The sequence below is a fragment of the Scyliorhinus torazame genome, chromosome 5 (assembly GCF_047496885.1).
Source record: "Scyliorhinus torazame isolate Kashiwa2021f chromosome 5, sScyTor2.1, whole genome shotgun sequence".
NCBI lineage: Eukaryota > Metazoa > Chordata > Chondrichthyes > Carcharhiniformes > Scyliorhinidae > Scyliorhinus > Scyliorhinus torazame.
In genome coordinates, this window is record NC_092711.1 from 212,171,360 (window position 1) to 212,194,696 (window position 23,337).

Sequence of the window (23,337 nt, forward strand, 5' to 3'; positions counted from 1 at the left end):
ACTCTCTGTTCCAGTTACACTGAGAGACTCTGTTCCAGTGACACTGAGAGACTCTGTTCCAGTGACACTGAGAGTCTCTGTTCCAGTGACACTGAGACTCTCTGTTCCAGTTACACTGAGAGACTCTGTTCCAGTGACACTGAGACTCTCTGTTCCAGTGACACTGAGACTCTCTGTTCCAGTGACACTGAGACTCTCTGTTCCAGTGACACCGAGACTCTCTGTTCCAGTTACACTGAGACTCTCTGTTCCAGTGACACTGAGACTCTCTGTTCCAGTGACACTGAGACTCTCTGTTCCAGTCACACTGAGACTCTCTGTTCCAGTGACACTGAGACTCTCTGTTCCAGTTACACTGAGACTCTCTGTTCCAGTGACACTGAGACTCTCTGTTCCAGTTACACTGAGACTCTCTGTTCCAGTGACACTGAGAGTCTCTGTTCCAGTGACACTGAGACTCTCTGTTCCAGTTACACTGAGACACTCTGTTCCAGTGACATTGAGACTCTCTGTTCCAGTGACATTGAGACTCTCTGTTCCAGTGACACTGAGAGTCTCTGTTCCAGTTACACTGAGACTCTCTGTTCCAGTGACATTGAGACTCTCTGTTCCAGTGACACTGAGAGTCTCTGTTCCAGTTACACTGAGACTCTCTGTTCCAGTGACACTGAGAGTCTCTGTTCCAGTTACACTGAGACTCTCTGTTCCAGTGACATTGAGACTCTCTGTTCCAGTGACATTGAGACTCTCTGTTCCAGTGACATTGAGACTCTCTGTTCCAGTGACACTGAGACTCTCTGTTCCAGTGACACTGAGACTCTCTGTTCCAGTGACACTGAGACTCTCTGTTCCAGTGACACTGAGACTCTCTGTTCCAGTGACATTGAGACACTCTGTTCCAGTGACATTGAGACTCTCTGTTCCAGTGACATTGAGACTCTCTGTTCCAGTGACATTGAGACTCTCTGTTCTAGTGACGCTGAGACTCTCTGTTCCAGTGACATTGAGACTCTCTGTTCCAGTGACACTGAGACTCTCTGTTCCAGTGATAATGAGACTGTCTGTTCCAGTGACACTGAGACTCTCTGTTCCAGTGACACTGAGACTCTCTGTTCCAGTGACACTGAGACTCTCTGTTCCAGTGATAATGAGACTCTCTGTTCCAGTGACACTGAGACTCTCTGTTCCAGTGACACTGAGACTCTCTGTTCCAGTGACACTGAGACTCTCTGTTCCAGTGATAATGAGACTCTCTGTTCCAGTGACACTGAGACTCTCTGTTCCAGTGACACTGAGACTCTCTGTTCCAGTGATAATGAGACTCTCTGTTCCAGTGACACTGAGACTCTCTGTTCCAGTGACACTGAGACTCTCTGTTCCAGTCACACTGAGACTCTCTGTTCCAGTTACACTGAGACTCTCTGTTCCAGTGACACTGAGAGTCTCTGTTCCAGTTACACTGAGACACTCTGTTCCAGTGACACTGAGAGTCTCTGTTCCAGTTACACTGAGACGCATTGTTCCAGTGACACTGAGAGTCGCTGTTCCAGTTACACTGAGACACTCTGTTCCAGTTACACTGAGACTCTCTGTTCCAGTGACACTGAGAGTCTCTGTTCCAGTGACACTGAGAGTCTCTGTTCCAGTGACACTGAGACTCTCTGTTCCAGTGACACTGAGACTCTCTGTTCCAGTGACACTGAGACTCTCTGTTCCAGTGACACTGAGAGTCTCTGTTCCAGTGACACTGAGAGTCTCTGTTCCAGTGACACTGAGACTCTCTGTTCCAGTGACACTGAGACTCTCTGTTCCAGTGACACTGAGACTCTCTGTTCCAGTGACACTGAGACTCTCTGTTCCAGTGACACTGAGACTCTCTGTTCCAGTGACATTGTGACTCTCTGTTCCAGTTACACTGAGACACTCTGTTCCAGTTACACTGAGACTCTCTGTTCCAGTTACACTGAGACTCTCTGTTCCAGTTACACTGAGACTCTCTGTTCCAGTGACACTGAGACTCCCTGTTCCAGTGACACTGAGTCTCTCTGTTCCAGTGACACCGAGACTCTCTGTTCCAGTTACACTGAGACTCTCTGTTCCAGTTACACTGAGACTCTCTGTTCCAGTGACTCTGAGACTGTCTGTTCCAGTGACACTGAGACTCTCTGTTCCAGTGACACTGAGACTCTCTGTTCCAGTGACACTGAGACTCTCTGTTCCAGTTACACTGAGACTCTCTGTTCCAGTGACACTGAGACTCTCTGTTCCAGTGACACTGAGACTGTCTGTTCCAGTGACACTGAGACTCTCTGTTCCAGTGACACTGAGACTCTCTGTTCCAGTTACACTGAGACTCTCTGTTCCAGTTACACTGAGACTCTCTGTTCCAGTGACACTGAGACTGTCTGTTCCAGTGACACTGAGACTCTCTGTTCCAGTGACACTGAGACTCTCTGTTCCAGTTACACTGAGACTCTCTGTTCCAGTGACACTGAGACTCTCTGTTCCAGTGACATTGTGACTCTCTGTTCCAGTTACACTGAGACACTCTGTTCCAGTTACACTGAGACACTCTGTTCCAGTTACACTGAGACTCTCTGTTCCAGTTACACTGAGACACTCTGTTCCAGTTACACTGAGACTCTCTGTTCCAGTGACACTGTGACTCTCTGTTCCAGTTACACTGAGACTCTCTGTTCCAGTTACACTGAGACACTCTGTTCCAGTTACACTGAGACTCTCTGTTCCAGTGACACTGTGACTCTCTGTTCCAGTTACACTGAGACACTCTGTTCCAGTGACAATGAGACTCTCTGTTCCAGTGACACTGAGACTCTCTGTTCCAGTGACACTGAGACTCTCTGTTCCAGTGACACTGAGACACTCTGTTCCAGTTACACTGAGACTCTCTGTTCCAGTGACACTGTGACTCTCTGTTCCAGTTACACTGAGACACTCTGTTCCAGTGACAATGAGACTCTCTGTTCCAGTGACACTGAGACTCTCTGTTCCAGTGACACTGAGACTCTCTGTACCAGTCACACTGAGACTCTCTGTTCCAGTGACACTGAGACTCTCTGTTCCAGTTACACTGAGACTCTCTGTTACAGTGACACTGAGACTCTCTGTTCCAGTGACACCGAGACTCTCTGTTCCAGTTACACTGAGACACTCTGTTCCAGTGACACTGAGAGTCTCTGTTCCAGTTACACTGAGACTCTCTGTTCCAGTTACACTGAGAGACTCTGTTCCAGTTACACTGTGACTCTCTGTTCCAGTTACACTGAGAGACTCTGTTCCAGTTACACTGTGACTCTCTGTTCCAGTTACACTGAGAGACTCTGTTCCAGTTACACTGAGACTCTCTGTTCCAGTGACACTGAGACTCTCTGTTCCAGTTACACTGTGACTCTCTGTTCCAGTTACACTGAGACTCTCTGTTCCAGTGACACTGAGAGTCTCTGTTCCAGTTACACTGTGACTCTCTGTTCCAGTTACACTGAGACTCTCTGTTCCAGTTACACTGAGACACTCTGTTCCAGTTACACTGTGACTCTCTGTTCCAGTTACACTGAGACTCTCTGTTCCAGTGACACTGAGACTCTCTGTTCTAGTGACACTGAGAGTCTCTGTTCCAGTTACACTGAGACTCTCTGTTCCAGTTACACTGAGAGACTCTGTTCCAGTGACACTGAGACTCTCTGTACCAGTTACACTGAGAGACTCTGTTCCAGTTACACTGAGACACTCTGTTCCAGTTACACTGAGAGACTCTGTTCCAGTTACACTGAGACTCTCTGTTCCAGTTACACTGAGAGACTCTGTTCCAGTTACACTGAGACACTCTGTTCCAGTTACACTGAGACTCTCTGTTCCAGTTACACTGAGACTCTCTGTTCCAGTGACACTGTGACTCTCTGTTCCAGTTACACTGAGACTCTCTGTTCCAGTTACACTGAGACTCTCTGTTCCAGTTACACTGAGACTCTCTGTTCCAGTTACACTGTGACTCTCTGTTCCAGTTACACTGAGACTCTCTGTTCCAGTGACACTGAGACTCTCTGTTCCAGTTACACTGAGACTCTCTGTTCCAGTGACACTGTGACTCTCTGTTCCAGTTACACTGAGACTCTCTGTTCCAGTTACACTGAGACTCTCTGTTCCAGTTACACTGAGACTCTCTGTTCCAGTGACACTGAGACTCTCTGTTCCAGTTACACTGAGACTCTCTGTTCCAGTGACACTGTGACTCTCTGTTCCAGTTACACTGAGACTCTCTGTTCCAGTTACACTGAGACTCTCTGTTCCAGTTACACTGTGACTCTCTGTTCCAGTTACACTGAGACTCTCTGTTCCAGTTACACTGAGACTCTCTGTTCCAGTTACACTGAGACTCTCTGTTCCAGTGACACTGAGACTCTCTGTTCCAGTGACACTGAGAGTCTCTGTTCCAGTTACACTGAGACTCTCTGTTCCAGTGACACTGAGACTCTCTGTTCCAGTGATAATGAGACTGTCTGTTCCAGTGACACTGAGACTCTCTGTTCCAGTGACACTGAGACTCTCTGTTCCAGTTACACTGAGAGACTCTGTTCCAGTTACACTGAGACTCTCTGTTCCAGTTACACTGAGAGTCTCTGTTCCAGTCACACTGAGACTCTCTGTTCCAGTGACACTGAGAGTCTCTGTTCCAGTCACACTGAGACTCTCTGTTCCAGTGACACTGAGACTCTCTGTTCCAGTGATAATGAGACTGTCTGTTCCAGTGACACTGAGACTCTCTGTTCCAGTGACACTGAGACTCTCTGTTCCAGTTACACTGAGAGACTCTGTTCCAGTTACACTGAGGCTCTCTGTTCCAGTTACACTGAGACTCTCTGTTCCAGTGACACTGAGAGTCTCTGTTCCAGTTACACTGAGACACTCTGTTCCAGTGACACTGAGAGTCTCTGTTCCAGTGACACTGAGACTCTCTGTTCCAGTGACACTGAGACTCTCTGTTCCAGTGACACTGAGACACTCTGTTCCAGTTACACTGAGACTCTCTGTTCCAGTGACACTGTGACACTCTGTTCCAGTGACACTGACAATCTCTGTTCCAGTGACACTGAGACTCTCTGTTCCAGTTACACTGTGACTCTCTGTTCCAGTGACACTGAGACTCTCTGTTCCAGTGACACTGAGACTCTCTGTTCCAGTGACATTGTGACTCTCTGTTCCAGTTACACTGAGACACTCTGTTCCAGTTACACTGAGACTCTCTGTTCCAGTGACACTGTGACTCTCTGTTCCAGTTACACTGAGACACTCTGTTCCAGTGACACTGAGAGTCTCTGTTCCAGTTACACTGAGACACTCTGTTCCAGTGACACTGAGAGTCTCTGTTCCAGTGACACTGAGACTCTCTGTTCCAGTTACACTGAGACACTCTGTTCCAGTGACACTGAGAGTCTCTGTTCCAGTTACACTGAGACACTCTGTTCCAGTGACACTGAGAGTCTCTGTTCCAGTGACACTGAGACTCTCTGTTCCAGTGACACCGAGACTCTCTGTTGCAGTGACACTGAGGCTCTCTGTTCCAGTGACACTGAGACTCTCTGTTCCAGTTACACTGAGACTCTCTGTTCCAGTGACAATGAGACTGTCTGTTCCAGTGACACTGAGACTCTCTGTTCCAGTGACACTGTGACTCTCTGTTCCAGTTACACTGAGACACTCTGTTCCAGTGACACTGAGAGTCTCTGTTCCAGTTACACTGAAACTCTCTGTTCCAGTTACACTGTGACTCTCTGTTCCAGTTACACTGAGACACTCTGTTCCAGTGACACTGAGAGTCTCTGTTCCAGTTACACTGAGACACTCTGTTCCAGTGACACTGAGAGTCTCTGTTCCAGTGACACTGAGACTCTCTGTTCCAGTTACACTGAGACTCTCTGTTCCAGTGACACTGAGACACTCTGTTCCAGTTACACTGAGACTCCCTGTTCCTGTTACACTGAGACTCTCTGTTCCAGTGACACTGAGACTCACTGTTCCAGTGACACTGAGACTCTCTGTTCCAGTTACACTGAGACACTCTGTTCCAGTGACATTGAGACTCTCTGTTCAGTGACACTGAGAGTCTCTGTTCCAGTGACACTGAGACTCTCTGTTCCAGTTACACTGAGAGTCTCTGTTCCAGTTACACTGAGAGTCTCTGTTCCAGTTACACTGAGAGTCTCTGTTCAAGTTACACTGAGACACTCTGTTCCAGTGACACTGACAATCTCTGTTCCAGTGACACTGAGACTCTCTGTTCCAGTTACACTGAGACTCTCTGTTCTAGTGACACTGACAATCTCTGTTCCAGTGACACTGAGACTCTCTGTTCCAGGGACACTGAGACTCTCTGTTCCAGTGACATTGAGACTCCCTGCTCCAGTGACACTGACAATCTCTGTTCCAGTGACACTGAGACTCTGTGTTCCAGGGACACTGAGACTCTCTGTTCCAGTGACATTGAGACTCTCTGTTCCAGTGATACTGAGACTCTCTGTTCCAGTGACACTGAGACACTCTGTTCCAGTTACACTGAGAGTCTCTGTTCCAGTGACACTGAGAGTCTCTGTTCCAGTTACACTGAGAGTCTCTGTTCAAGTTACACTGAGACACTCTGTTCCAGTGACACTGAGACTCTCTGTTCCAGTGACACTGAGACTCTCTGTTCCAGGGACACTGAGACTCTCTGTTCCAGTGACATTGAGACCCCCTGCTCCAGTGACACTGAGACTCTCTGTTCCAGTGACACTGAGGCTCTCTGTTCCAGTTACACTGAGACTCTCTGTTCCAGTGACACTGTGACTCTCTGTTCCAGTGACACAAGACTATCTGTCCAGTGACACTGTGACTCTCTGTTCCAGTGACACTGAGACTCTCTGTTCCAGTGACACTGAGGCTCTCTGTTCCAGTGACACTGAGACTCTCTGTTCCAGTGACACTGAGACTCTCTGTTCCAGTGACACTGAGACTCTCTGTTCCAGTGACACTGAGACTCTCTGTTCCAGTTACACTGAGACTCTCTGTTCCAGTGACACTGAGACTCTGCTCCAGTGACACTGAGACTCTCTGTTCCAGTGACACTGAGACTCTCTTTTCCAGTGACACTGAGACTCTCTGTTCCAGTGACACTGAGACTCTCTGTTCCAGTGACACTGAGACTCTCTGTTCCAGTGACACTGAGACTCTCTGTTCCAGTGACACTGAGACTCTCTGTTCCAGTTACACTGAGACTCTCTGTTCCAGTTACACTGAGACTCTCTGTTCCAGTGACACTGAGACTCTCTGTTCCAGTGACATTGAGACTCTCTGTTCCAGTGACATTGAGACTCTCTGTTCCAGTGACACTGAGACTCTCTGTTCCAGTGACACTGAGACTCTCTGTTCCAGTGACATTGAGACTCTCTGTTCCAGTGACACTGAGACTCTCTGTTCCAGTGACACTGAGACTCTCTGTTCCAGTTACACTGAGACTCTCTGTTCCAGTGACACTGAGACTCTGCTCCAGTGACACTGAGACTCTCTGTTCCAGTGACACTGAGACTCTCTTTTCCAGTGACACTGAGACTCTCTGTTCCAGTGACATTGAGACTCTCTGTTCCAGTGACACTGAGACTCTCTTTTCCAGTGACACTGAGACTCTCTGTTCCAGTGACACTGAGACTCTCTGTTCCAGTGACACTGAGACTCTGCTCCAGTTACACTGAGACTCTCTGTTCCAGTGACACTGAGACTCTCTGTTCCAGTGACACTGAGACTCTCTGTTCCAGTGTCACTGAGACTCTCTGTTCCAGTTACACTGAGACTCTCTGTTCCAGTGTCACTGAGACTCTCTGTTCCAGTTACACTGAGACTCTCTGTTCCAGTGACACTGAGACTCTCTGTTCCAGTGACACTGAGACTCTCTGTTCCAGTTACACTGAGACTCTCTGTTCCAGTGACACTGAGACTCTCTGTTCCAGTGACACTGAGACTCTCTGTTCCAGTGACACTGAGACTCTCTGTTCCAGTGACACTGAGACTCTCTGTTCCAGTGACACTGAGACTCTCTGTTCCTGTTACACTGAGACTCTATGTTGCTGTTATTCTGAGACTCTCTTTTCCAGTGACACTGAGACTCTCTGTTCCAGTGACACTGAGACTCTCTGTTCCAGTTACACTGAGACTCTCTGTTCCAGTGACACTGAGACTCTCTGTTCCAGTGACACTGAGACTCTCTGTTCCAGTGACACTGAGACTCTTTGTTCCAGTGACACTGAGACTCTCTGTTCCAGTGACACTGAGACTCTCTGTTCCAGTGACACTGAGGCTCTCTGTTCCAGTGACTCTGAGACTCTCTGTTCCAGTGACTCTGAGACACTCTGTTCCAGTGACTCTGAGACTCTCTGTTCCAGTGACACTGAGACTCTCTGTTCCAGTGACACTGCGACTCTCAGTTCCAGTGACACTGAGACGCTCTGTTCCAGTGACACTGAGACTCTCTGTTCCAGTGACACTGAGTCTCTCTGTTCCAGTTACACTGAGACTCTCTGTTCCAGTGACACTGAGACTCTCTGTTGCAGTGACACTGAGACTCTCTGTTCCAGTGACACTGAGTCTCTCTGTTCCAGTGACACCGAGACTCTCTGTTCCAGTGACACTGAGACTCTCTGTTGCAGTGACACTGAGACTCTCTGTTCCAGTGACACTGAGTCTCTCTGTTCCAGTGACACTGAGACTCTCTGTTCCAGTGACACTGAGACTCTCTGTTCCAGTGACACTGAGACTCTCTGTTCCAGTAACACTGAGACTCTCTGTTCCAGTGACACTGAGTCTCTCTGTTCCAGTGACACTGAGACTCTCTGTTCCAGTGACACTGAGACTCTCTGTTGCAGTGACACTGAGACTCTCTGTTCCAGTGACACTGAGTCTCTCTGTTCCAGTGACACTGAGACTCTCTGTTCCAGTGACACTGAGTCTCTCTGTTCCAGTGACACTGAGATGCTCTGTTCCAGTGACATTGAGACTCTCTGTTCCAGTGACACTGAGACTCTCTGTTCCAGTGACACTAAGTCTTTCCAGCCCATGACGAAGGCCTCCAGGCGCCGCAGTTCACCGTGTCTGGGCACAGGTGGGAGAGGTGGTCAACACCGTGGGCAATGTTGTCCAGGCTGGCACGCAGTCACAGGAGAGACTGCACGACCACCTCAGGGTGTCCAGGGTGATTTGGCTGCTCCGTGTCTCTGCCACTAACCCCGCCCCCCCCCCACACACACACGTAACGCGACCCCTCCCCACCCAAGGGGACCGCTGAACCCCCACCCTGCCCCACATGCCAGCACCCATGCCAGTCACAATGGCTGTGTGCCCTGGCCACTGATCCCACATCTACACAAACCCTGGGCTGCATGTGTTGGACCGCCTCACAGTGTCGTTCTTTGTGTTTCACCCTCCCAGGAAAAGGTTGCGCACACCCGCTGGGAGCGGAGGAGGACCACCAGGCCTGCGGCCCCTCACCATACCCGAGCAGAAGGCATTGGGTGTGGTCAGCAGCCCGGAGGAAAGGGAGGTCACCGAAGTGGAGGTCGCCGGCGGGAGAGCAAGTGAGACCCTGCTTAGTTGCCTGTGATGAATGATATCTTTATACACATGTACCTTTAATGCGTAGGCCCATTTAAGACCGGGTTTGACACCCTGGAGGATTCCGCCTCTGGCTCCGCCCCAGGAAGCTGTATATAAGGTTACGTTCAGTCGGCAGCGTGCAGTGAGCACACTTCTCGGCAGCTGTCTGGTTCTCTGGTAATTAAAACCTTTGAATTATCAATCTCCTCACCTGAGTCGTAATTGAGGGTATCTCAATTTAATAACCAGACTACATCAAGCTGGACAGCGGTCTAAAGCCAGAGAAGCTCAATTTGGACACTCGGTCGCCGGTTCCGGTGCTTTGAGGCCTATCTGAATTCCTCAGAGACTGAAGGTGACGGACCTCGCAAGCTGAGCTTACTACATACCCGGGTGGGCCACCGACTATCCTCCGTGATCGAGAAAGCTACGACGTACGAAACAGCGGTCAAAATCCTACAGAAGCGCTTCGTAAAGCCGATAAACGAGGTACATGCTAGACATTTGCTCTTGACCTGCCACCAGCGCTCCGGGGAAACGCTAGATGAATACTTGGAGAGACTCACTGCGCTCCCCTGGAACTGCGACCATAACGAGGTGACGGCAGAAGTCCACATGAACTTACATATTCGTGATGCTTTCGTGTCCGGTACCGATCCACGTACATCCGGCAGCGGCTCCTAGAAGATGGAGCGAAGGACCTCCAAGGCACGGTAATGCTCGCCTCTTCCCTGCAAGTGGCCCACCATAATCTCCGCACGTAGTCCGCGGACCTTGCGAACCCATCTCGATCCCCTGCAGACTCGGCCACGCTACAGGCCTGCGCCACGGTGACCCGCTCACACCGGGGGGCCCCCCATGCTATTTCTGTGGGCAAGGCCAGCACTCACGCCAGCGTTGCCCAGCCCGCTCCGCTATCTGCGGCGAATGCGGAAAGAAGAGGCACTTCGCGAAGGTCTGCCTGGCTGGGCCCAAAGGCCAGAAACAAAAGTCTCATCGAGCCCAGAAATCGAACTCCCGGGACCACAGGCCCCGCAACGCGGCGGCGCGGCAACCGGACACGCCTACTTCCGACGCGTCATCGGCCTCGTGCGAGTCATGGGGGTGGCCATCTTAATGGTGGCCATCTTCAAAACCCAAAACGTGTGACCGACGGCGGCGGCCATTTTGCGAGTCCGGTTCAACCGAGGGCTCTGACTGCCCGCAACTAGGAGCGATCACGCTCGATCAATCTCGGCCGAAGCACCGGCGAAACTCAATGATGCAGGTTCAAATCAATGGCCGCGACACCCCCTACCTTTTTGACTCCGGGAGCACGGAGAGCTTTATCCATCCAGACACGGTAAGACGCTGCTCCCTGCGCACCTATCCCACCTCCCAAACTATCGCCCTCGCATCTGGGTCTCATTTGGTCCAAATCAAGGGGTATTGTGTCGCGAACCTCGCTATCTAAGGCACCAAATCCGCCCGTTTTAAACTTTATGTCCTCCCTCACCTGCTGCTCGGCCTGGACTTTCAGTGCAGCCACCGAAGCCTGACACTGAAGTTCGGTGGATCCCTGCCCCCGCTCACGGTATGTAGCCTGGCGACACTCAAAGTTGCACCACCCCCCGCTCTTCGCGAACCTCACTCCCGACTGTAAGCCCGTCGCCACCAGGAGTCAAGAACAAACAAACAACAAAGAAAAAAGAAATGTACAGCACAGGAACAAGCCCTTCGGCCCTCCAAGCCCGTGCCGACCATGCTGCCCGACTAAACTACAATCTTTTACACTTCCTGGGTCCGTATCCCTCTATTCCCATCCTATTCATGTATTTGTCAAGATGCCCCTTAAATGTCACTATCGTCCCTGCTTCCACCACCTCCTCCGGTAGCGAGTTCCAGGCACCCACTACCCTCTGCGTAAAAAACTTGCCTCGTACATCTACTCTAAACCTTGCCCCTCTCACCTTAAACCTATGCCCCCTAGTAATTGACCCCTCTACCCCGGGGAAAAGCCTCTGGCTATCCACTCTGTCTATGCCCCTCATAATTTTGTAGACCTCTATCACGTCGCCCCTCAACCTCCTTCGTTCCAGTGAGAACAAACCGAGTTTATTCAACCGAGTCGGTGGTACAGTGCCCAAGACATGATTTTCATCAAGTCAGAGGTTCAGCGGCTACTAAAAGAAGGGGTCATAGAGGCTAGCAACAGCCTTTGGCGGGCACAAGTACTGGTAGTCCGCTCCGGAGAAAAACAACGTATGGTGGTGGACTATAGCCAGAACATAAACCGTTTTACGCAACTCTATGCATACCCACTTCCCCGCATAGCAGCAATGGTGAACCAAATCGCCCAGTATCGAGTATTCTCCACGGTCGACCTAAAATCTGCCTATCATCAGCTCACTATCCGCCTAGAGGACCGCCCATATATGGCCTTCAAAGCAGCCGGTCGGCTCTTCCACTTCCTCAGGGTCCCTTTCGGTGTCACAAACAGAGTCTCCGTTTTCCAAAGGGCGATGGATCAAATGGTGGACCAGTATGGCTTTCGGGCTACATACCCGTACTTGGACAACGTCACCAGCTGCGGCCATGACCAGCAGGACCATGACGAAAACCAAAGGAAGTTCCTCCAGACCGCCCAGGCCCTCAACCTGACATACAATAAAGAGAAATGCATGTTCCACACAACCCGGCTAGCCATCCTCGGCTACGTCGTGGAAAACAGGGTCCTAGGCCCAGACCCCAACCGTATGCGCCCCCTTAAGGAACTTCCCCTCCCCCGTAGCCTCAAGGCACTCAAACGGTGCCTGGGGCTCTTTTCCTATTATGCCCAGTGGGTCCCCAGATATGCGGACAAAGCCGTCCACTCATTAAGACCATGGTTTTTTTCCTGACGGCTGAGGGTCAGTCGGCCTTCAGTCGTGTCAAGGCCAATATCATCAAGGCCACCGTGCACGCGGTGGACAAAACCATTCCCTTCCAGGTAGAAAGCCACGCATCAGACTTCGCCCTGGCTGCTACCCTCAAGCAAGCGGGCAGACCTGTAACGTTCTTCTCCCGAACCCTCACCGCCTCGGAAATTCGACACTCTGCAGTCGAGAAGGAGGCACAAGCCATAGTGGAGGCCGTGCGGCACTGGAGGCACTACCTAGCCGGTAGGAGGTTCGCCCTCATCACCGACCAACGGTCGGTCGCCTTTATGTTCGATAACGTATAACGGGGCAAAATAAAGAATGATAAAACTCTGAGGTGGAGGACCGAACTCTCCACTACACGAGGAATCTCAACGAGTCCCCAGGTGCCCTGTCCCGCGGCACGTGCGCCAAAGCACAGAAAGACCGTCTGCGGGCCATCCACGATGACCTCTGCCACCCGGGGGTCACCCGACTTGCCCATTTCATCAAGTCCCGCAACCTACCTTACGCCACCGAGTAGGTCAAGGCCATGACCAAGGTTTGCCAGATCTGTGCAGAGTGCAAACCGCACTTCTATCGACCAGACAAGGCTCTGGGCCCTTTGAGCGACTAAGCGTGGACTCAAAGGGCCCTCCCATAAACCAACCGCAACAGTTATTTCCTCACTGTCATCGATGAATTCTCCCGCTTCCCCTTCGCTGTCCCCTGCCCCGATATGACCTCGGCCTCTATAATCAAGGCACTGCACAGCATCTTCACGCTGTTTGGTTTCCCCGCTTATATCCACAGCGACCGGGGTACATCGTTCATGAGCGATGAGCTGCGTCAATATCTGCTCAACAAGGGCATTGCCTCGAGCAGAACGACCAGCTATAACCCGCGGGGAAACGGGCAGGTGGAGATGGAGAACGCGACAGTTTGGAAGGCTGTCCATCTGGCCCTACGGTCAAGAAGTCTCCCAATCGCCCGCTGGCAGGAGGTCCTTTCCCGATGCCCTACACACCATTAGGTCGCTCCTCTGCACGGCCATGAACGAGACCCCTCACAACCGTCTGTTTGTCTTCCCCAGGAAGTCCACCTCTGGGGTCTCGCTTTCACGTTGGCTGACGACTCCGGGACCAGTTCTACTCCGGAGGCACGCGAGGAGCCATAAGACAGATCCACTGGTCGAGAGGGTCCAACTACTACACGCAAACCCTCAATACGCCTACATCAAGCATCCCGACGGCAGGCAGGACACCGTTTCCCTGCGAGACCTGGCACCCACTGGCTTGCCCACCGACGCCCCCCTTCTACCGACGCTCCCCTCCCCACGCCGGCTGTCGACTCTGACAGCGCCACCCCCATAGTGCCCCCCTCCCCCCAGCTGGCACCAGCACCAATCACCCTAGTCACCCCGGATAGCCCCACTACTCTAATGCGGGCAAGGACTCAGACAACCGTGCTCCCGGATATACCACCACCGAGGACGACCGTATCCGCCGCATCACCACCGGAGCTGACAAGGTCGACACGGGCAATCAGACCACCCAAAAGACTGAACTTGTAATTCCAATTCACCCCCGACGGACTATGCGTTTTTTTTTAAACAGGGGGTGAATGTGATGAATGATATCTGTATACACATGTACCTTTAATGCGTAGGCCCCTTTAAGGCCGGGTTTGGAACGCTGGGAGACTCTGCCTCGGGCTCCGCCCCCAGGAAGCTGTATATAAGGTTACGTTCAGTCGGCAGCGTGCAGTGAGCACACTTCTCGGCAGCTGTCTGGTTCTCTGGTAATTAAAGCCTTTGAATTATCAATCTCTTCATCTGAGTCGTAATTGAGGGTATCTTATTGCCCATCCCCATGACACATATGTGGATGTGCCCCCCCCCCCACACTCCTCTCGACCCACACACCCCCTCGCAGCCCACACCCCCCTCGATCCCTGCTGTACCTTCTGAACCAGTGTGTGTCTGTAACCCGTATGCGGTGGACAAATGACCACACAAGTTGTTTAATACGGTAATAATTTATTACACGCACACACACAGTCAACACACACATACAAGTTGCACTCTAAAATAAGACACGAGAATGACCCTAATGTCATGTCCAGGTGACTGGCATGTGCAGAGCAGATATGGCCTCACCTGGAATCCATCGTCTGGCAGTGCTGGATGTCTGTTGCTGGTCGTCGGTGTCCCCGGCTTTGGTCCCTCTGTGAGATGGTCCCCTCCTTGGCTGGTGCAGGTATCACCGTTGTTGGCGTCGGTGATCGAGTGAGGGGTGGTGGGTTGCGCAGCACCTCTTGTCCCTTGAAGGTTTTGCTCATTTTTGTGCGGTCCCAGGTAGCTGTCCAATAGATCGATCAGGGCTCGATCACCCTGATCGATCTCAACCAATTGGTGGTGGACACCTCGATAGCAGGGCCGGTCCCATCTGTCATGGCCAGTAGTGTCCGAGGCACGTAGGCCTTCCCAAATAAGGAAACCGATGCCACCAAGTATTCCACATATTGTTACTTTCTACCTGGAGCCCATTGTCCGAGATGGTCTATCAACGGCCTTTTCCCTGTGTTAGTTTCTGCAAGGTCCGGGCTGCAGCCCTTATATATTTGCGAGCTGCAGCCTGTCTGTGTCTCTGTGTTGACCAATTTCCCATTGATCTTTGCGGGCGGCCATTTTGAATGCCCACACCCCTCATCCACGCCCCTCACCCCCCCTCACCCCACTCACCTCCTTCAACCCGGGCCTGTCATCCGCCGGTGCCCCCAGTCCTGGTGCCCGTCCCTGCTGCCAGGGGCACCATTGGCTCGCACTGCGGGCTGGGGGCTGCCTTGGGTGTAGCCATGGGTGGTTCCCCGGTGAATGGCTGCCAGTTGGGCAGGATGTTCGGTTCTGGGGGCGGCAGGGGGGGCACCCTGGTTGCACAGCCCGTTCTGTCCCCCTCGTCCCTCCCCCAGCCCTGGCAGGCCCCCGCCAACACCCCCCCCCCCCAGAATGGCCGGTGTCCGGACCAGAAGCCCCCAGTCACTCCATGCCATTTGCTGCTCTTTCGCTCAAGCAACCAGGACTCCAGGTTCACGATTTGTGAGAGCACAAGTAAACCACGCCGTTTGGAAATCGGGCGTCAGGCTCACTAATGATATGCCCACTATACTTTCAGCCCACGCGGTATGCCATTTTCGGGGTGCTGGTGCATTCCGATTTGGCTTCCAACCGCGATGTTGGCGTTGGAAGCTATTCTCCGTCTCTTCTCGTTTCATGATTTTGCCGTCGGCGAACGGAGAATCCAGCCCAGAGTGTCTCAGTGTCACTGGAACAGAGAGTCTCAGTGTCACTGGAACAAAGAGTCTCAGTGTCACTGGAACAGAGAGTCTCAGTGTCACTGGAACAGAGAGTCTCAGTGTCACTGGAACAGAGAGAGTCAGTGACACTAGAACAGAGAGTCTCAGTGTCACTGGAACAGAGAGTCTCAGTGTCACTGGAACAGAGAGTCTCAGTGTCACTGGAACAGAGAGTCTCAGTGTCACTGGAACAGAGAGTCTCAGTGTCACTGGAACAGAGAGTCTCAGTGTCACTGGAACAGAGAGTCTCAGTGTCACTGGAACAGAGAGTCTCAGTGTCACTGGAACAGAGAGTCTCAGTGACACTAGAACAGAGAGTCTCAGTGTCACTGGAACAGAGAGCCTCAGTGTCACTGGAACAGAGAGTCTCAGTGTCACTGGAACAGAGAGTCTCAGTGTCACTGTAACAGAGAGTCACAGTGTCACTGGAACAGAGAGTCTCAGTGTCACTGGAACAGAGAGTCTCAGTGTCACTGGAACAGAGAGTCTCAGTGACACTAGAACAGAGAGTCTCAGTGTCACTGGAACAGAGAGCCTCAGTGTCACTGGAACAGAGAGTCTCAGTGTCACTGGAACAGAGAGTCTCAGTGTCACTGGAACAGAGAGTCTCAGTGTCACTGGAACAGAGAGACTCAGTGTCACTGGAACAGAGAGTCTCAGTGTCCCTGGAACAGACAGTCTCAGTGTCACTGGAACAGAGAGTCTCAGTGTCACTGGAACAGAGAGTCTCAGTGTCACTGGAACAGAGAGACTCAGTGTCACTGGAACAGAGAGTCTCAGTGTCCCTGGAACAGAGAGTCTCAGCGTCACTGGAACAGAGTCACAGTGTCACTGGAACAGAGAGTCTCAGTGTAACTGGAACAGAAAGTCACAGTGTCACTGGAACAGAGAGTCACAGTGTAACTGGAACAGAGAGTCTCAGTGTCACTGGAACAGACAGTCTCAGTGTAACTGGAACAGAGAGTCTCAGTGTCACTGGAACAGACAGTCTCAGTGTCACTGGAACAGAGTCTCAGTGTCACTGGAACAGAGAGTCTCAGTGTCACTGGAACAGAGAGTCACAGTGTAACTGGAACAGAGAGTCTCAGTGTAACTGGAACAGAGAGTCTCAGTGTAACTGGAACAGAGAGTCTCAGTGTCACTGGAACAGACAGTCTCAGTGTCACTGGAACAGAGTCTCAGTGTCACTGGAACAGAGAGTCTCAGTGTCACTGGAACAGAGAGTCTCAGTGTAACTGGAACAGAGAGTCTCAGTGTCACTGGAACAGACAGTCTCAGTGTCACTGGAACAGAGAGTCTCATTGTCACTGGAACAGAGAGTCTCAGTGTAACTGCAACAGAGAGTCTCAGTGTCCCTGGAACAGACAGTCTCAGTGTCACTGGAACAGAGAGTCTCAGTGTCACTGGAACAGAGAGTCTCAGTGTCACTGGAACAGAGAGTCTCGGTGTCACTGGAACAGAGAGTCTCAGTGTAACTGGAACAGAGAGTCTCAGTGTCACTGGAACAGAGAGTCTCAGTGTCACTGGAACAGAGAGTCTCGGTGTCACTGGAACAGAGAGTCTCGGTGTCACTGGAACAGAGAGTCTCAGTGTAACTGGAACAGAGAGACTCAGTGTCACTGGAACAGAGAGTCTCAGTGTCACTGGAACAGAGAGTCTCGGTGTCACTGGAACAGAGAGTCTCGGTGTCACTGGAACAGAGAGTCTCGGTGTCACTGGAACAGAGAGTCTCGGTGTCACTGGAACAGAGAGTCTCAGTGTCACTGGAACAGAGAGTCTCAGTGTAACTGGAACAGAGAGACTCAGTGTCACTGGAACAGAGAGTCTCAGTGTAACTGGAACAGAGAGTCTCAATGTAACTGGAACAGAGAGTCTCAGTGTCACTGGAACAGAGAGACTCAGTGTCACTGGAACAGAGAGTCTCAGTGTCACTGGAACAGAGAGTCTCGGTGTCACTGGAACAGAGAGTCTCGGTGTCACTGGAACAGAGAGTCTCGGTGTCACTGGAACAGAGAGTCTCAGTGTAACTGGAACAGAGAGTCTCAATGTAACTGGAACAGAGAGTCTCAGTGTCACTGGAACAGAGAGACTCAGTGTCACTGGAACAGAGAGTCTCAGTGTCACTGGAACAGAGAGTCTCGGTGTCACTGGAACAGAGAGTCTCGGTGTCACTGGAACAGAGAGTCTCGGTGTCACTGGAACAGAGAGTCTCAGTGTAACTGGAACAGAGAGTCTCAGTGTAACTGGAACAGAGAGTCTCAGTGTCACTGGAACAGAGAGTCTCAGGGGGCTGGAACAGAGAGTCTCATTGTAACTGGAACAGAGAGTCTCAGTGTGACTGGAACAGAGAGTCTCAGTGTCACTGGAACAGAGAGTCTCAGTGTCACTGGAACAGAGAGACTCAGTGTCACTGGAACAAAGAGTCTCAGTGTCACTGGAACAGAGAGTCTCAGTGTCACTGGAACAGAGAGTCTCAGTGTCACTGGAACAGAGAGAGTCAGTGACACTAGAACAGAGAGTCTCAGTGTCACTGGAACAGAGAGTCTCAATGTCACTGGAACAGAGAGTCTCGGTGTCACTGGAACAGAGAGTCTCAGTGTCACTGGAACAGAGAGTCTCAGTGTCACTGGAACAGAGAGTCTCAGTGTCACTGGAACAGAGAGTCTCAGTGTCACTGGAACAGAGAGTCTCAGTGACACTAGAACAGAGAGTCTCAGTGTCACTGGAACAGAGAGCCTCAGTGTCACTGGAACAGAGAGTCTCAGTGTCACTGGAACAGAGAGTCTCAGTGTCACTGGAACAGAGAGTCTCAGTGTCACTGGAACAGAGAGTCTCAGTGTCACTGGAACAGAGAGTCTCAGTGACACTAGAACAGAGAGTCTCAGTGTCACTGGAACAGAGAGCCTCAGTGTCACTGGAACAGAGAGTCTCAGTGTCACTGGAACAGAGAGTCTCAGTGTAACTGGAACAGAGAGTCTCAGTATTACTGTAACAGAGAGTCTCAGTGTCACTGGAACAGAGAGTCTCAGTGTCACTGGAACAGAGAGTCTCAGTGTCACTGGAACAGAGAGTCTCAGTGACACTAGAACAGAGAGTCTCAGTGTCACTGGAACAGAGAGCCTCAGTGTCACTGGAACAGAGAGTCTCAGTGTCACTGGAACAGAGAGTCTCAGTGTCACTGGAACAGAGAGTCTCAGTGTCACTGGAACAGAGAGTCTCAGTGTAACTGGAACAGAGAGTCTCAGTGTCACTGCAACAGAGAGTCTCAGTGTCACTGGAACAGAGAGTCTCAGTGTCACTGGAACAGAGAGTCTCAGTGTGACTGGAACAGAGAGTCTCAGTGTCACTGGAACAGAGAGTCTCAGGGGACTGGAACAGAGAGTCTCATTGTCACTGGAGCAGAGAGTCTCAGTGTCACTGGAACAGAGAGTCTCAGTGTCACTGGAACAGAGAGTCTCAGTGTCACTGGAACAGAGAGTCTCAGTGTCACTGGAACAGAGAGTCTCAGTGTAATAATAGTGCAATAAAATTTCAAGCCCGCATTTTACAGTGTGAAATGAACTCATTCAGTCCAATGTTTTAAGTCCAATGTTTAACAAACATTTACGGAGTTCTGCTTTCCTTCAGTTCCTGATTGGTGCAGGTTCATTGGGTCCGCTCCGAATTAAAAATTCAGCTGATGTCAAACCAGTTGAAGCAGAATGACTGAACTTTGATGCTGAATACTCTTACACATTGCAGCTAAGAGACGCATTTAGGCCATCATCAATCTTCAACAATGGGCAAGAGAGATCTGGCTTTATCTGCATTCTCACAGAATGATCATCAAACGTATCCTCTAGAGGATACAGTGAGTAATTTAATCAATAAGTGACTGTAAACCGATGTAAAACTCTAAGAGGTGCTGATGATTTGGGGATTTCGGTCCATGTGAATTGCAGAGTCTCTCTGTGGGATTCTGCGAGTTTCTAAACTCCCAGCTGATTGCTGTTAAATGGAGAATAATGGTCCAGATATTCTGCTCTGCTGATAGTCGTGCCCAGTGGCATTCTGGAAAATGTGTTGAGGTCCCCTCAGACGTCCCAAATCAAAACCTCCATGAGAAATGCCCGGAAAATTGCAAATTTCCATTTGGTTATTTCTCTGTGGGGCGCGTGGGGGAGAAGAGTATCGGGGCAATGCCTGGGGGATAGGGCAGGATCTGGAGAAGAGATGATTACATCCGGGGACATGGGCTGTAGTGTAGTCCATTGGACCTGGGCCGGCATGGCGGTACTCACCAAGCTAATATGTCTGTCCTTTACCCCCTGCTGAAATTGAATTTTGTTAAACAGCCGGGTGTGATCGGCATCTGCCTTGCTACCAAAGCCCTGGAGGATGCATGAGCAGGGGTTTCTCAGGGAGGAACCTGCCCGCCCCAGAATAGCAGATGCCACCCAGTGAGAATGGAGAGGCAGCCATACAGCAGGTCGAGGAGGAGGTGTGGAGCAGGCCTCGGATCAGGCCTTGTGCAATGCCTGACATATGGGGACCTGACGGACCAGACGTACCGCCGCCGCTGACAGCTGAGCAAGGAGACCATGCGGCATCTGTGCCAGGTCATGGCCTATCTGAAACCGTGTGGCTATGGAGGAGAACTCCCGCTCCCGGTGTCCGTCAAGGTGTCGGTCGCCCTGAACCTTTATGCCACTGGGTCCTTCCAGTGGGGATCTGTCCAGGATCTCCCAGACCACCGTGCACAGGTGCATGAGCACCGTGATGGCTGCCCTATATCTCGGGTGGCCCAATATGTCACATTCAACATGGACTGAGCCTAGCAGGCTGCCCGGGCAGTGGGATTTTCTGGCATACCCCAGGGTCAGGGGGTGATCAACGGGACCCATGTTCCCCTGTGGGCACCGGTGCATGAGGGCTGCCCTTCATCAATCAGAAGTGATTCTACTCACTCAATGTGCAGTTGATGTGTGACCACTAGCTACACATCGTGCACGTCTGTGCCCGATACCCAGGCAGAGTGCACAACGCATTTGTCTTGGCAAACCCGATGGCTCCTGACACTTTTGTTGTGAACCCATGGGTGAGGGGTTGACTCTTGGGTGACAGGGATTATCCGCTGCAGTCGTGGGTGATGACACCTATCCAGAGGCCTCAGACCGATGCTAGGAACCGCTGTAACGATGCCCATGCAATGATCAGGGCCGCCATTGAGTGGTGCAGTGGCATCCTCAAGATGTACGCCAGGTGCCTGGACCACTCTGGAGGGGCGATGCAATACAGCCTAGGGATAGTCTCCTGCATTGTGGTGGCCTGTTGCATTCTCCACAACATCGCATTGTAGATGAGAGGAGGAGGTGGAGGAAAGGCATGCCTCATCCAACGAGGACAATGTGGAGGAGGGCTAGCATAGGCTGGGCACAGGAGGATCAACAACGTGTGTGCCAGGGTTACTGTTCGCATCCAAGTTCACCGACAAGGGGCCTGCCACGATCCCGACCCAGCCTCGACAACCCGGACCCCCTACTCTTCCCCACATGGTTCCTAACCCTGTACCCAATTCCTCCCCCACCCCAGCATCCCCACCCTCTCCGAGCCTCCCCCAGCTGCACCACAGGGTTGTAGCCCTAGGTCGGCAGCATCAAGGGGTATGGTCCATGGGATAGAGGGATGATGACGACCCACTCTGCGATCAGTTCTGGTGCTCCGCAATGTCTGACAAGGTCTGACTCCCTCCCCAGTGTCACATTCCGCTCTCCTCCAGTGTGATCCCTGCATGCCTGCTGGCCGTTCTATCACACAAACCCACAGTCCTTCTGGGGTTGGCAGGTGTGGGGCTGTGGGGGGGATGGTAGTGAGCAGTGATAGCTCACACACTGGGTAGGCTCACCACACAGAACCCCCCCCCCCAACCCCCCCCCCCCCCCCCCCCCCAGCTCCCCCAAAACCTCCTCACCACCCAACTGGCAAACCCTCTGCACCCAGCACAGCCCAGCCCAGCCCATTCCCACACCCTATGGTTAGAGAACCAAGGCAGTGCATAACGTCGTGAACTGGTGTTCGTTGGTGATAGTGCTATGTACTATAACTGTGCTTTGCCTCTCAAGCTATCCTATCTGCTTAACTGGTGCCCACTTTACTGGTATCTAACTTTCTAGCCTTACATCCCCTAATGCTCCATCCCAGGGGATCTTGCTGCAATTCCCGCCATGTGGTCTGGGTCCCCTTTTGCAGCCATCCTCTTAAAGACCTGGCCCGGAAAGGCCTGGCAGTCTTCCGGATGTCACATGTGGCATGGTGCCACCATATTATGCCGGCTCAACATCGGGTGTTCACTACTTAATTAAGCTCAACCACTTACTCCGATAGTAAACTACAACTGCGTCTAGTAACCTACAATCTACACTCAACTAACACATGTCTTTACACTCTATCTATAACCGTACTGATCTCTCTATCACTGCTCTCTCTCGCTCTCCTCCTGCTCTCTCCCCGAAGTCTGCGAGTCAGTGCTTTATATAGTTCTGCATCTCGCTCCATCTAGTGGTTAATTATGATATGACATTAATCCTTTATATTCTGAACATTCCCATAATGTCACATCCTCCTTTCTTTGAGAAAGAAAAATGGTTGAAATCCTTTCTCATATTTTTTTTTCGTGTACATACATATTTGAGGAAGCTTTCATACTGTTCGTGCTTTAACGTTGTTTTACATATCATAATTTCCTTTCAGAGTTACAGTCCTCATTGTTTTTTTTACAAATTTAGTCTATTAGGTGGTTACCTTGTTCTTTTTGATCTTCTCAATGCCCTTTCAGTGTCATTGGAGTTTTCTGTCGTCTGTTCCGTTTGTGTAGTCGATAATAATGCTGCTGGTAAGCCAATATCAGAAAACTTCGGGGTTTGTTATCGTAGGCTCTGGAAACTGCAGCAAATTCTTTACTTTTAATAATGCTCGTGTATTTCTGCAAACATTAGTCCAGCCTCAGTTTGCACCACATACGATCGTGGTGCAACCTCATGTAACACCTTTGCAATGTCTGACCAACCACCATTGGGATTTCTTCTCCTTACAATGTCACCTTCTTTGAGTGGTGTTAATTGTTTTGCATGCCTGTCATAGTATGCTTTTTGCTTGCATTGCTTTTGCTTGATGCGTTCATGAATTAACTGCTCATCCATGTTTGTAATTGTGATGATGTGGAGATGCCGGCGTTGGACTGGGGTGAGCACAGTAAGAAGTCTTACAACACCAGGTTAAAGTCCAACAGGTTTGTTTCGATGTCACTAGCTTTCGGAGCGCTGCTCCTTCCTCAGGTGAATGAAGAGGTATGTTCCAGAAACACATATATAGACAGATTCAACGCTGCCAGACAATGCTTGGAATGCGACCATTAGCAGGTGATTAAATCTTTACAGATCCAGAGATGGGGTAACCCCAGGTTAAAGAGGTGTGAATTGTGTCAAGCCAGGAC